Source organism: Nannobrachium achirus, assembly GCF_963921795.1.
Source record: "Nannobrachium achirus genome assembly, chromosome: 5".
In the NCBI taxonomy this organism is placed as follows: domain Eukaryota; kingdom Metazoa; phylum Chordata; class Actinopteri; order Myctophiformes; family Myctophidae; genus Nannobrachium; species Nannobrachium achirus.
The window spans coordinates 46907370-46922369 of NC_137814.1; the positions used below are offsets into that span (position 1 = coordinate 46907370).

The 15000-nt window shown below is 46.0% G+C and overlaps 1 protein-coding gene across 15 annotated transcripts in view; it reads right to left on the minus strand.

Moving 5' to 3' along the window:
• mbnl1 (muscleblind-like splicing regulator 1) overlaps positions 1–15000 on the minus strand; it is a 93910-nt gene that overhangs the window by 58838 nt on the left and 20072 nt on the right. For 14 of the 15 annotated variants that reach the window (XM_080726411.1, XM_080726410.1, XM_080726409.1 and 11 more), the window contains one exon: positions 1–232. This exon is cut by the window's left edge and continues 891 nt beyond it. The gene's annotated coding sequence lies outside the window, so the exon portion shown is untranslated. Of the gene's footprint in view, positions 233–866; positions 1080–15000 lie in introns of those variants that run through there. The other variant, XM_080726413.1, reaches the window with a different exon arrangement.

Below are 15000 nucleotides of genomic sequence, written 5' to 3' on the forward strand. Positions count from 1 at the left end.
GTGCGGTGGTTGGAGGAGATGAGCGGGGGCAAGCAGGGTCTGGGCGTTGGCCGCGCGGCGGGAAGGGTGTGGTCGCTGTCCTGTTGCGCTCCGTGTTACTGTGGGCAGCAAGCGAGCGAGGCAGGCTGGGGCAGGGGTTTTGGGGGAGCCGGCGGGTCAGGCAGGAGTGGGCGGAGCTTCGGGCTGTAGAAGCAGGTCAAAGCTGCAGCAAACGTCAGGGAAGGCACTTCCTCTGGGGAGAGAGAGAGAGAGAGAGAGAAGGAGAAAGAGAGAGGAGTGGACAGAGACAAACAGAGAGAGAGAGAACGAGGAAGAGAGAGGCAAAGGACCAGAAATAGAAAGACAGAAGGAGAGAGAGAGAGAGAGAGAGAGAGAGAGAGAGAGAGAGAGAATGAAAGATGGAGGCAAACAGAGAAATGAAGAGATTAGCCCAGTCATATCTCCTTTCAAAGAATACTCATGCAGTTTTATTTCTTCTTCCCATTCATTTCTGATTGATGGTTGTGCTGGGCTCCCCTCTGACCTAGCTGCGGTATTCTAAGCTGTTCTGCTCATGCCATCGCGGCAGAGCTATGCAAGCTGTGGGAACGAAGAATATTTAAAAATGTCAGCAATGTAGGGGTGTCTGCTAAAACAAATAAAACTTTCACCCGCCCTGCACTCTAAACACACATTGCATGCACGCGCTCGCTCGCGCACACTCACGCTCAACACGCCACGCCACGCCACACCAACACACACACTCTCTCTCTCACACGCGCAGCAGCAGCCAGAGACACACAAGTGCACAATGTGGCCCATTCACAGCTTTCCACCACTTGCTTGGTCAAAGCAGGAAAAATCTAATCAAATCCCATATCACTTACAGTCGAGTATGGCAAAGCCGGCCACGGCAAATCTATTTAGAGGAGAAAAGAGAGAGAGAGAGACAGAGAGAGAGAGAGAGAGAGAGAGAGAGAGAGAGAGAGAGGACGGCAGACGGAGAGAAAAGGAAGGCAGAGTGAAAGTAAAGGGGGAAGTGTGGAGGCAGGGCAGGAGGGAGGGTTTGTCATTTCCCTTCTTACGAAGCGGTGTGTGCTGAGCGGGAACCAATGACAGGCCGCAGAGTTGCAGCAACATTTCTGGGCTTAGCGCCAGGTGAGGGCAAGGGGGAGGAGCAAAGGAGAGGTTGACCTGCCTCGCCTGCCACTAGGAAGAGAGAGAGAGAGAGAGAGAGAGACAGAGACGCGAAGGAAAGTAAATGAGAGATAGGAGAAAGTGAGAGAGATAGAGAAACCGAAGGAGAGGAAGACCAAACAAACCACGTTTGTTGCTCTTGACAACTATCTGCTTCTTGAAAGCAGACGGTAATACACACTATCTCATGGCAACGTTTTCCCTCTTTCACAACCTTATTTATTTCAGGCATTTCAGGCAAATAAAAGTTACTGTCAAAGTAATACCTTTGACGGTGAAACGTGACCTTGCTTTTTTGTCTTTTATTTGAGAAGTATAGGCAGTAAATGAAAAATCCTTCTTTTTTCTTTTTTGAATATCCCATATACCTTTTTAATTTAAAGTTTAGCAATCATTGTTTTATCCCAATTTATCAAATCAAATCAAATCAAGTGTATTTACCTGTATATAGCACATTTAAAACAATGAAGACGGTACTAAAAACACAGTTGAAATAAAACTCGTACAATAGCCTCAGTGATCAAAGGCCATTGAAAACAAATGAGTCTTGAGGAAGAGACTTAAACACCTCAATGATTTGGGCACTTTTGATGGTTACGGGCAGCAATGAATTTATTCATTCATTATGCCAATTAATTCCTCCCATTGCTTGCCACTGCTGTTGCACCTCACTGTCTCAGCTGCCCCCACCAGGAGGTGCCCCCCATCACCTCCACCCTACTCCTACTCCGTTCAACATTCCCCGCTGACAGGCACCGTCCTCAACCGTAGAATTATAAGCGGTGCCGGTGACAAAGATCCCCCTCCCCGCGGGGCTTCCCTCCCCTGACAGGGGTGTCGCACCAAATGTTGGGCCCTGGGTACAAGGAGTCACCGTGGGGCCCCTGTGCTTTAACTATTGAAAAATAGCAGATATACAAGCTCACAGCGCGGCACCGAGTGCCGCGCTGCGAGCTTGTAGATCTGCTATTTTTTGAAAAATCATGAAAATCTTTGAATGTTTCAAATACTTCTAAGGTTTTTTGAAAAACCTATGTTTCGATGTCAGTGGAGCTCAAACTTTTCCATGTGAAGGACCCCCAAAATGGTATGTATTTGGCCACGGACCCCCATCTCAAAATATTGAGTACCAGGCAGGGACCCACCCAGAAGCAAAATTTGAGTTACAAATGTTCGCTTAAAAAATACATATATTCAAAGATTTGCACACATTTTCACGACTTTAAAAAAATAGCAGATCTACAAGCTCGCAGCTCGGTGCCGCGCTGTGAGCTTGTATATCTGCTATTTTTCAATAGCTAAAGGTATAAAATAATGAAGGCCCCTCCACCACCTTGGGCCCTAGTAACTCAGTCCCACTCTCCTACCCCTTGTGACGCCCCTGCCTATGGACTCCGTGGTGGTGGACTAGTGCTGCGTTATACCGTTACCAGAGCACCTCATATGCATATACACTGAGGTATGGAAAGGTCTCTGCGTGTGTAAATATATATATCTGTCCTCAGTGAAACTTTAAGTCCTCTATCCTCACATGAAGGAATACACTGTATTTGCAACTGTACTCTTCTGCACGTACACTGCAGGGGAGTCAATTGGGTATGGCAGGGGTATGCAGCTGCCATACCCTGGTTCCAGGGGGGGGGATTATAAAAGTGACTTTTAAATATAAATCCACGAATGTCTCTTTGTCTATCTGCGCTGGTTATTATGTTGTAAAATTACATTAAAATAACCACAAATGCAAAATTTAACAAAATGGTCACTTTAACAAGGTATTATAATTGTATTCTATTCTCCACACTTTTATTCTCCCCATCTTGACAAAATTGTATATTCCCAGGTTCCGTAGGTCAGCTGCACTTGAACAACCATTCCAGGCTGCCATATCCAGCCCAAGAAACCGTAGAAACGGGAGAAAAAATAGAATGTACTTCTTAAAATGAATGTATCATGCCTGTTGCTAAGGTATGGCAACATGACTGGTATCTTGCACGCGCGCGAAGGTGCGCTTGCAAGACACCAGTCATGTTGCCATACTTTAGCCTTTTCTGAACTGACGCCACTGGTATGTCTAAACCTGCGTACACTCCTTTGTGTCCTTCCACATCTTCACATAGCAACTTTGAGTCGTAAGTCTATATAGCCGCCGTGCTTGTAGATCTGCTGATGTTTCTCATTTTCAAAAAAAATTGCCCAAAATAGAGATGCCAAGGTTAACACGGTTAGACATCAACCATAATGTTTGTGCATACCTCCACTTAATCTGTTAGATTACGCCATTGACGCAAAAAGGCAAGTGAACTTCCAATGCAATAAATATACAGTACAATATGTTATCATATTTACTATTCCACCTTCATTTCAACACCCTTAAATAATTCACAGACGAGTTCACGCCGGGGGAGAGAGAGGAAGGTACGGTATAGACAGCACAGCACGTACATTTCTCACCCAGCGTGTCGTACTGTGGTAGTGTACGTACCGTACAGTACACAACCAGTGAAGATATTGGGTTTGGCGAGGGTGAATTTGAACGTTTCGGGTCCCAGGGGGGCCCCCTCTCTCTCTCTCTCTCTCTCTTATCACAAGGCCAGGGTAAACCACACCCTCTCCAGAGACAGTGCTTTCCTAGAACACCAAGTGTGCCTTGGGCAGCGCTACGCTATGCACCACAACCCAATACTGAATGCAACACCGTATCGCCCTGCAGCAAGCAGCCCAGCCCCCAGCATGATGACCCAGCAGCAGCCTGGAGGGCAGGGGCGTCACAAGGGGGGGGGGGGGGGAGTGGGACTGAGTTACTAGGGCCCAAGGTGAGGGCAGATAAGCTCACATTGCGGCACTGCGAGCTTGTAGATCTGCTGCTTTTGAAAAGTTGTGAAAATTTGTGCAAATCTTTGAATATATGTGTTTTTTAAGCGAACATTTGTAACTCAAATTTTGCTTCTGGGGGGTCCCTGGAACGAAATATTTTGAGATGGGGGTCTGTAACCAAATACATATCATTTTGAGGGTCCTTCACATGAAACAATTTGAGCACCACTGACATAGAAACAAATCTCAAAAATAGCAGATCTACAAGCTCGCATCGCTGCACTCGGTGCCACGCTGTAAGCTTGTATATCTGCTCATTTTCAATAGTTAAAGCACAACATGACGCAGTGAAGCCTTGTACTCAGGGCCCAGAATTTGGTGCGACACCCCTGGTGGAGGGTATACTATATATGTTTAGGCAGAGCGAGAGAGAGAGAGAGAGAGAGAGAGAGAGAGAGAGACAGATGGACCTATAGGTTTACCTGGTGTGACCCAGAGAAGAACCCCCTAGTATGTAGCAGCTGTACCGCTTGAAATGACCTTTAGAATGATAAGAGCTGACACTTAAGCAGGCACGCGTGCATGTGTCCTTGTGCGCTCGCTCGCTTACGCACGCACGCACCAACACACACCGTATTATTTCTGTATCACAGAGGGGAAACTAGGCCAATCAGCATATCGTTGCTGTCGGGCAGAAAGCTCTTATCTCCACGTTATACCTTTTTGTGTTTCTCCGTCCTTTCTCCAACACCCTGCTCGATCGCACTACGGTGTCACGCAAAAACATCTAACGCAGCAGATCCACAAACAAGCTCCGCTTGGTCTACTACTTAACTATCTATCCTGAACGGTTTCATAGGAAAGACATAGGAAATAATAAACAAATGCTTATTTTATTTTTTATTTTTTTAAGTCCTTGGTTCGATTCCTGGCCACAGGACCATTTCACTCTCCTATACTCTCTCCCAATTTTCCAGTCTCTCTCTGTCAAATAAAAGGCTCAGAAAAGCCCCACCCCCAAAACACTTGCACAGACATAACACTATGGAACCATTGTGTACATCTTCTTCTATATATAAACACAGTAAAATAAAGTTATTCATTTTTTTCCACGGATTATCACATTTCTCTAAACCGATTTCAAAGTAATTAAACCATTACTGTGGTCATTTTCCTTGACAGCTTCTCATCTTCACGGCAGAAGAAGCATTTCGAAGTAGAGCGGGTGTCAAGTGCTCCTTGTTGTGGACATTTCATTTTGGAGCAGGGTTAGCAAACACAGACCGATAGCGATGTTTGCTTGTGTTACTCCAGACGTGCGTCTGAGCTCCCCTGTTCATCGGCTGAGATGAACACGTCATGTCTGCCTATGGTCTAAAACCCTTCTGTGTAGACCTATATGAGTCCCATGACTTGTGGTTTCAACCTCATATCATGTTGCTGAAATGTGTTTATTGCCATAAGCTACTCTCATAAGGCTGGTGGATGTGTGCACCTCTCACACTGCCCAAATATACCAAATATAGTAATGAAATAGGGCTGCAATAGTTCATCTTATTAATTAATTTAACAGATTATAAAGAAATAATGACATTTTATTCATTTTAACCAATTAAACCCTAAATACTTTGTTGACCAGAGGCCCCCAGGGGTCTATACTAGGCCTTATCCTTTTTTCCCCTCTACGGCAGATATCGTCCCAGAAATACTCAATCCAATTCAACGGGGGGAGTGTTTCAACGCATTGTATATACTTGCAGATAAGCTACTTTGCTGAATGACACCACCGTGTGTCGGATCCTGTGTCTAGGTGAGACATTACCTAGAAGAGCCCCCCCCCCCCCACACACACACACACACACCTTTCCTACTTCTTGTGTTCTAGCTCAGTACCAAAATAATCATATTTGAACTGGGGACCCCCTCACCCTGATGAGCACTAAGAGTTGAGGCATGACATTTTGTATAACACGGTTCTATTGTGAAATTTCAGCCTCTAATATTTGACAATTTGGCCAATGTTTAATTTGTCATTTTAGAGGTATTACAAAGTCCTTACATTGTCACTTTAGAAATGTGCACATATCCTCTATACACTTAAACTTTATGCTGGTTTGTTTACTGTTGAGTGAGAAAACAACGTTGCACATTAAGCTAATCATCTGGGGACCCCCCGAAATAATTTGGCGACCCCCCCTAGGGGTCCCGACCAACAGGTTGAGAACCACTGTTCTAGCTGACAGTCTAATCTGTTGCCATGGTTTTTACACTTGAACCCCCTGCATCATCCATATTCAGGGAGGGAACATTAGCCAAAAATAGCCCATCTACAAGTAGAACGGCTATCTTTGGCAAAGAGATTTGGTGTAGATGGAGGGAAAAAAGCCAGTGCTTTAAGCCAGCAGAGCAGGTGTGTGCTACTGGTGGGCAGAAATGGCTCAGCCGCAGCGCGAGGGCATCTTCAGAGCAATAATGGGCCCCCATTAGGATACATCATGTATGGACGCGGGGACGTGGATCCTTCTTCCCCTATTGATTTATTCATCGCACTGGCCTTTGCATGTCAGGAAGCCGCTCCCTTCATCTAATTTGACTTCAACTGTCTCTGCCTTCTGTCTCCAAGGCATCCATCCCATTATGTACATTTTCAAAGAGATTACTTTTATTCATACATGATCGGTCTGGTCTGTTTTTTTTTTTTTTTTTTACTTTGTTGTCTTCCCCTGGAGGCAGCAGCGTTGCCGCCCCAAACTTTCCAGTTCGTTCCACCCTCCCTCGAAGCTCTCCCTCCTCCACCCCACTCAACCCCCATCCTTGTGCCCTCAATATGACTGTCTGTCTGGCAAGCACTCTCTCTCTCTCTCTCTTTCTCCCACTCTCCCAGCATCCTTAGCAGCAGCAGGAGCAGCAGCAGCAGCACACTCCTTCAGTCTCCAAGGTCTAACAAGTTGGTGCAAGGTCAATAAGACTGCTAGAGGATGACAAGACAGATAGAGATAGAGGAATAGATAGAGACATAGGTAGAGAGAGACAGAGAGAGAGAGAGACAGAGAGATACGTGGAGAGAGGCAGACAGAGAGATCAGAGCAAGGGGACAGACCGACTGAACGGGAGCTGTTTCTAGAGAAAGACGCCGTTTTTCTTCTGACCATGTGGCAAGAAGATGGTGAAATGGAGTCAGAAAGAAGGAATGAACGGAGAGATAGGGGAAGGTGGAGAGAGAGAGAGAGAGAGAGAGACAGGCAGACAGACAGAGGGAGGAAGGGAGAGGAAAGGAGAGAGAGAGAGAGAGACTGTGATTTCTGTGGACCATGTGGCAGGAACATGACGCGTCAGGGAGCAGAGGAAAGCACGTCGACAGAGCATTGCCTTCAGCTCATCATGGTCATCTGACACCATGGATCTCTGCGTATACGCCTCAACGGCACAAAAACAAATTCTGACATGAAGCACAGGACCGCATGACTTTTGCTTTCTGGGTTATGAGTCACTATCCGCTTGCTTTTCGCAACGACTCGCTAATAAAGACAGCGTGGTCTGAATCCACCCTTTGCCTGCTATTGCGAAGGCACTTGGCCAGAACCTTCTCTCTCTCGGTTTGACGGTGATGAATGATGCACAGATATTATGAGGTATCCTTGAACATAGAGAGGGGTTTTGTTTTGAAGGCACACAGGCCACGGCCAACGGAAAGTTACAGCCCTGCGGAGGCTGCTATAGCTAGCTAACTAATCCTGGGCTGGTCTCAGAGTTGTCATTGTGACTAACTGCTACAGCCCTGCTCCGAGACAACAAGAAAGAGGGTGTGGTTCACAGCTATGATAAGGCTTCCTGAGGAATGACTGAATCATGCATTATTAGCCCTAGCTTTAACAACACGCTGCTGTGGGAATGTGTCGGATAAGTGTCGTATCCGACCAAACGGCAAATGGAAAACGGGTCTCTGTGGATGCAGCATAAGTTTACATCAAAGTGAATCTCATAAAAGTAACATTAAAAGATATATCTTTGTAAAGTTTTTATTTCAATCACTTTAAAACTGGCATACCTATTTTGAGCCTGTCATTATAGGCAGAAATGTTCAAACATACTGACAATCACAGATCAGCTCCACATCGGCTATTTTCACTATTCATCGTACAATGAAGTGGAGCCCCCTTACAGGGTCATTGTACGTTAAGTTAACATAAAAGGTATAATAGCCGGTATTGTTTCATCCCTCAACAAAAGTAGAGCTAGCCGGCCTTGCCATACAAAAGCCCGTATAGCTTCTATTTTCAGCCTGACTGCAGAGAAAGAAGCCGCCGTTTTTAAATCTCCCCTGGCTTTGGCGTTGTTCAGCAAAGCAGTGGTTTCAGCATATTGACAGAGGTGGAGTCAGGGTGACAGTGTGCTGAGACAGGTCATCACGGTTGGAGGGCGTTGGAGGTAATGCAACACCGAAAGGCCTCAAACTGCTGCTGCAACTGGTGCTGCCGGGAGTGGGAGAGAGAGAGAGAGCAGAGCACGCTGCGGTTCCATGTGTTTGCAATATCGCATGCCAATAATGCCCTCCCTGACCCCCATACATACACATGCGAGCATGCATACACACTAATCCACAGATTTACAGACAACAGCACACTATCTCTCTGTCTCACTCTCAAACACGCACACCCGTACACGCGCACGCATCCATGTGAGTGCGCATACACACACACACGCACACGCACACACACACACACACACACACACACACACACACACACACACACACACACACACACACACGACACACACACACACACACACACACACACACACACACACACACACACACACACGCAGAGCAGGAGCAGGAGCTGCCAGCCAGTCTATCCACTATTCCTCTCCTGTGACACACAGCTATACATCTCAGAGTAAACATGGTTTCCTTGACAACGGCACTTCCCTTGTTGGTGGAGAGAGACTAGAGCTGAGAGAGACAGCGAGGTCCAGAGAAATGACCGCAGGCCAGGCCAAGGACAAGGGCTGAGGCTATACCACACAGCACAACGCCCTAGCTCAGGAGGAACACACACACACACACACACACACACACACACACACACACACGCACACGCACACGCGCACGCACGCACACACACACACACACACACACACACACACACACACACACACACACACGCACACAGGGGTGGGGAGGCCTCATAAAGGATTGATGTGCACTTCTCGTGGATATCTTTGCTGTCGGTCGGAAACCTTGTATGTCCGAAACCGTTTCTTTCGTATTACCATTTTAAAAAGGATTTAAAACAGTGAAAACAGCCGATCTACAAGCACACAACGCCTCGCGCCGCGGGACGTTGTGTGCTTGTGGATCTGCTATTTTCACTGGTTTCGTGTGACACTTTTGTATGATGAAGTAGGACTTTTAATTCACAAGAAAACATACACATTTGAAACATTTGGAGATACGAGGTTTCTGCCCAACAGCGACGATACACAACTTATTTATTCACTGGGAATTTCTGCTATAGCGAGGTCATGTTGGCTTGTGGCGTCAGCAGGGAAGCGCGCGTCAGTCCTCCTCGTTCATGTTTTCGTAAACCATAGGCGATGCTATTGTTGTCACTGTCCTCGTCGCCGTTATGATCATCATTAACCGATACCATTCCTTGGCAATTGCATTAGCCGATTGGTTTGTCACAGGATTAGCTAATGTGTCGTCGGTGAAAGAGAGTTTGTGGTCAGGAACGCGCGACAAACAATGGCTATTGATGCGCCAGAGAGCTAACCTCTGGAGACAATGAGATCTGTTGTACAGCAAAATGGTGTGCGTGCATGCGCGCGCGCACACACACACACACACACACACACACACACACACACACACACACACACACACACACACACACACACACACACACACACAGGCCATGCAAACACACACATACAACAATGTGTTACTGATATATGCTTAGGCTTCTGTGTGGGTGTATGACTGTTTGTGTCAGTGTGCCCTATAGTATCTGTGTGTCTGAGGCATTTTGTGTCTATGCATCTGTATGTGTGTGTGTTTGTGTGCGTGCGTGTGTGTGTGCGTGCATGTGTGTTTAACTCAGCAAACATGGAGGATAATTGACCATATTCACTCTGCAGCCATTTTGCTCCTATGGTCAATAGCTTTCCTGATGGTTTAATGAGTGGGGCATTGGCTCACATTCATGTTGTCTGAATCATTATGATGAAAAATGGTGCGGTCTCCGTCCGCAGCTCAGCGACTACATCCTCAATAACATAGAACCTAGCGCTGATGACCTGTCTCTCTATAGCTTGTGTAGAGTTAGCTTGTCTATCTAGGCTGCCATCTTCAGCACCTACAATATAGCAAGTGTAACCGAACAATTAAACCCTGATTTATTGCAACCGTAGGTCGCAAGTTTAGTATGTGAACGGTCACAGCTTGTCCGCATGTTGTATATCTGCCTATAACGCTGACACTGTGGTTCTATGGGTTTACCGCTCTGACATCACTGTGATGTCAGGGTAACCACTCTTAACAGAATGGGTTTACCGCTCTGACATCATGCTCTGGCTTCACTGTGGTGTCACACTAACAATCCCTTTATGCACATATATGGAGTTCCCTGATGTCATCAATATTAAGTCCATATCTAACAGGACTTCATATGGGAATGCCCATGTATGGAGGCCACATCGGCCACATACCACACTAACGGCTGGTTCTACAGACAGGGATCTCCATGTATGGGCATAAAAGGATATGATGTCAGATGTCATAGACATCATAGGACTTTCACACAACGAATAACTGAGCAAGCATGTTTGGGCTCTCACAGCATATCTCCATATACAGTACATAGATCTCCATATATGGTATTGGGTACCAGGGGTCTCCATATATGGGTAACTGGTCCGATATATATTGACATGCGAACTCATCGTGCCAATTCTTGGCCATCTGGCCAGTGCTCTGAGGCGTCTTACTAGTAATAACTGTGCAAATAGCAGATCTAGAAGCTCACAACGTGTCATGTGCGTTTTCTTGAGATGCGCGACACAATGTGCAACCGACTATCAGTCAAGTCTATTACGCCTCTAGCCATAAGGCAAACATATATATCTTTAGCTACTTACTGTGCACATAATGTAACATGCATGGGGTCAGGGACTTAACATAAAACCACAGTTCTGTGCGATGAGCACAGAGCAGTAAGCCAACATATGTGATGTGACTGTAGCAAGTGTTATAAATGACATGCCCTTTTAAACATGAGATCTATAGCTTTTGATCTGCTGTGGGGATTTCATTTCCATATTGTACGTACAGTACTACAGCCCAGGATTGAAGGCGATTCATTCATAGGCTTGTAGACTACATAATTTAATCATGTATACAACAATATGCCACTGGGACGTACAGTATGCACATTGGCCAAGCATCCCTCATTGATGTAATAGTGGTCAATTTAATCTAGCGTCGGCCAACTTATCCTCTCGGACATTGGCGATCAATGGAATTTTCATATAGACAATGGTTCTCTATATGAGGGAGGACTATGTTCACTCTTGTATAACGTTCCACTGAGTGGCCTGCGCGGAGCCACGGGCTATAATATATTTCTATGACCAGAACAGGAAACAGCCGCTTCCATGATAGAATTGTCCCGTTTACTGCATCATAGCAGAGAACCAAAACAGAAACAGAGAGCGGGTCCAAAGTGATGGTATCATTAAACTTTATAGGCTTCTCTATTACTTTCCCCTCAAAGGTATAGGTTTGATATGTGTGAGGTTTACTGTGGGGGCGTTCATGGGGCTGATGTAACCATGGTCCAAAGGAAACAACGGTAGGCCTGTGTTGACACACATATAGAAAAACACTCACTAACCACTTAGCACCGACTGCATAACCTGCAGCACAGACATGCATGGGAGTTAATATTGCTATGCCATTCTTCAGTGTATAGCTCAACATTATGTCATTGTGTCCACTGCATTGGGTGATAGTCTGCCGCAATGTTTACTTCAAGTTGTGACCCAAAAAAGGTGTCTCGCAAGAAGCTCTCAGACAGAAGCCAACGTTAAAAGATTCATATTGTTGTTATACTGTTGCGTAACACACTGGTTCTCGACTTTATGATTACATTGACCGGGTTGTTTATGATATTTATCTATTTAAAAAAAAAGAACAGAAACAGTTAGTTGTCATAACAGCTTAGCACAATAGCAGCATATCGTTGTTGTCGGGTGGAAACCTTGTATCTCCAAGTTTCAATTGTGTAACGTTCTTTCGCAAAGTAAAGTCCTGCTTCATCATACAAGGCCGTCGCACAAAAGTAGTGAAAACAGCAGATCTACAAGCACACAACGCCTCGCGGTGCGAGGCGTTGTGTGCTTGTAGATCGTCTGTTTTCACTAGTTTGAATCATTTTTTAAACTAGCCCTTACCCGTTCAAAGATATGAGCTCCGAAATGATGTGCAGTGTGTGGGTTATGGGATGTGCACTGTGCACACAGTATATGAGGGATGGAAAGTAACTTTAACTGGTGCTTGCATGCTAATATGTAGGAGCATCATCTGTAACAGGGCCAGAACCCCCCCCCCCCCCCCCCCCCCCCCCCCCCGCCCGCCCGCCCGCCTGCCCGCCTGCACACACACACACACACTCACCACCCCCCCCCCCCCGTGTGTGTGTGTGTGTGTGTGTATGTGTGGGTTTGTGTGTGATTGTGCATGGCCTGAACAACAGCGCCCCTCCCTTAACATGTGTGGTCACAAAAGGTACTGTAGGCTAATATAGATACACCCTAAAAATGTGAATATACAGTATATGATTTGTGAAAGTGACAAACGGGCTTCACAGTTATGTCAGGTGTGTTCATATGCTGATGGTGATGCGATTTCAGATCAATTGCTCCAGCCACTGAGGAGAAACGCTGTTTCAGACAGACAGACAGACAGACACTCACTCACTCACTCAGACATTCGCAAAATTATAGTATAGATGATAAATGCAAAACGAAGGGTTTGGGATATACAGTACAAGCTTTTCACCCGACAACGACGATATGCTAATAAATATTACATTAAATCGGTTGTATAACACAGTAGAGTCACAGATACAAAATACAGAACGCAAACTGTCCACCCAGTCTGTCAACTCATACTACTGTGTGACAGCCTACAATATGCATGTATAATGTAGGCACTTAGCAGACACTCCTATCCAGAGAGACTTACATGTGCGAGATCAGAGTAAAGAATAGTTTAAGGTTGTAATGTGGTGGGCAGGTTGACAGTGACATGGATGATGGGTGGTTGTAAGACAGTAGGAACACGTCAGTAGAAAAGGTAGGCGTCTTGTTATAAAGGATTAACCTGTCTGTGAGACGCAGCCATGCGCGTAATCCTGTCTGCAGGGAAGAGCCCAGGCCCAATGTATGCAGAGATATTATGCACATCCACCATGCCAGCTTTGTGGTGGTAATGTTTTGTCGAAAAATCCCATTTTTGCCATGTACCGTACAAAATGAGAAGACAGCCCTGAATGACCATAGCAGGTCTGTAACTCTTGAGAGTGTGCAAAATGACTTTGGTTCCATTTGTACACTCTCAGCGTGGTGGTGGTCCTTGCAAATAAAACGTTTGAGAACCACTAGTGCTATACTGTCGTAGTAAATCAGTGTCATACATATTCTGAAGAACAGTAATTGGGTGTTTGATCAAAATATGAACATAACATATCGTCGTTGTCGGGTGGAAACCTTGTATGTCCAAAACCGTTTGTTTTGCATTTATCATTTTAAAAATGATTTAAACTAGTGAAAACAACCGATCTACAAGCACACAACGCCTCGCACCGCGAGGCGTTGTGTGCTTGTAGATCTGCTGTTTTCACTACTTTTGTGCGACGGCCTTGTATGATGAAGCAGGGCTTTACTTTGCGAAAGAAGGTACACATTTGAAACTTGGAGATACGAGGTTTCCACCCGACCACAACGATATGGTGTGTAAAACAGAAAACCTCGAATTTGCCACAGACAAGGCCAAGTCTTTGCCGCGGACACATTTGTCCATGTACGGACATATTGACGACCCCTGCACATGAAACACAGTTCTATATCTTTCAGCAACGCTGTCCGTGTGGTGTTATGTAGGAGCTAGCATGGTCATTAGCAACAGATTTACACTTAAGTCGCGCGAGGGTGCCGCCTGTGTGCCGCAAATAGCAGATTTTCAAGCGTGTCGCACTGTGAGCTTGTAGATCAGTTATTCCCGTAGCGCGACAGTACGTCAGCGCGGCAACTGAGTAGCCTATAATGGGACTTCAAGTGGAACAGAGCTGCTGTAGCCATGGGGGTTTTGTCAACACTCAACAGCGCAATCAGTAGTACACCTGCCCGGGAGCGTGTGTGCGTGTGCGTGTGTGTGTGTGTGCGTGTGCGCGTGTGTGTGTCAGGGACGTGCAGAGAATGTTAGAGAGGCAGCGGCTGACATTTCTAAAATGGCCTTTTGGTAGAAATATCGAACATAGCAGACCTCCACGCGTTGTGAGCTTGGAGGGTCGGCTATGTTCAGAGTGTGATACCACACTCAACTAAGCATAATCAAGTCAATACTGGAGATGTGGCGTAGTACAGCATGGATTTCCACACAGTGAGGGCAATTCTTTCAACATAAGATGCTGCGTTCAAGTTCAGGAGAGTTTGGATGAGGCAATTCTCTTGAATGCCGCCCTCAGGTATGGCATGGAAAGGAGGGCATTCGCATTTCTTTCACCATAGTGAAAACGGCATTCATGGTCTGGAAAGGGCACTTTTTACAGACGGATAAAAGGGCAGGGGCTCAAGCCCCTTTGGATGTCTATGTGTGCATGTGCCTGGTGTGTGTGTCTGTCTGTGTGTGTGTGTGTGTGTGTGTGTGTGTGTGTGTGTGTGTGTGTGTACACTGTATGTCTGTACTGTATGTCTGTGTCTAGTGTGGAGCGTCTGCTACCGTCTAAA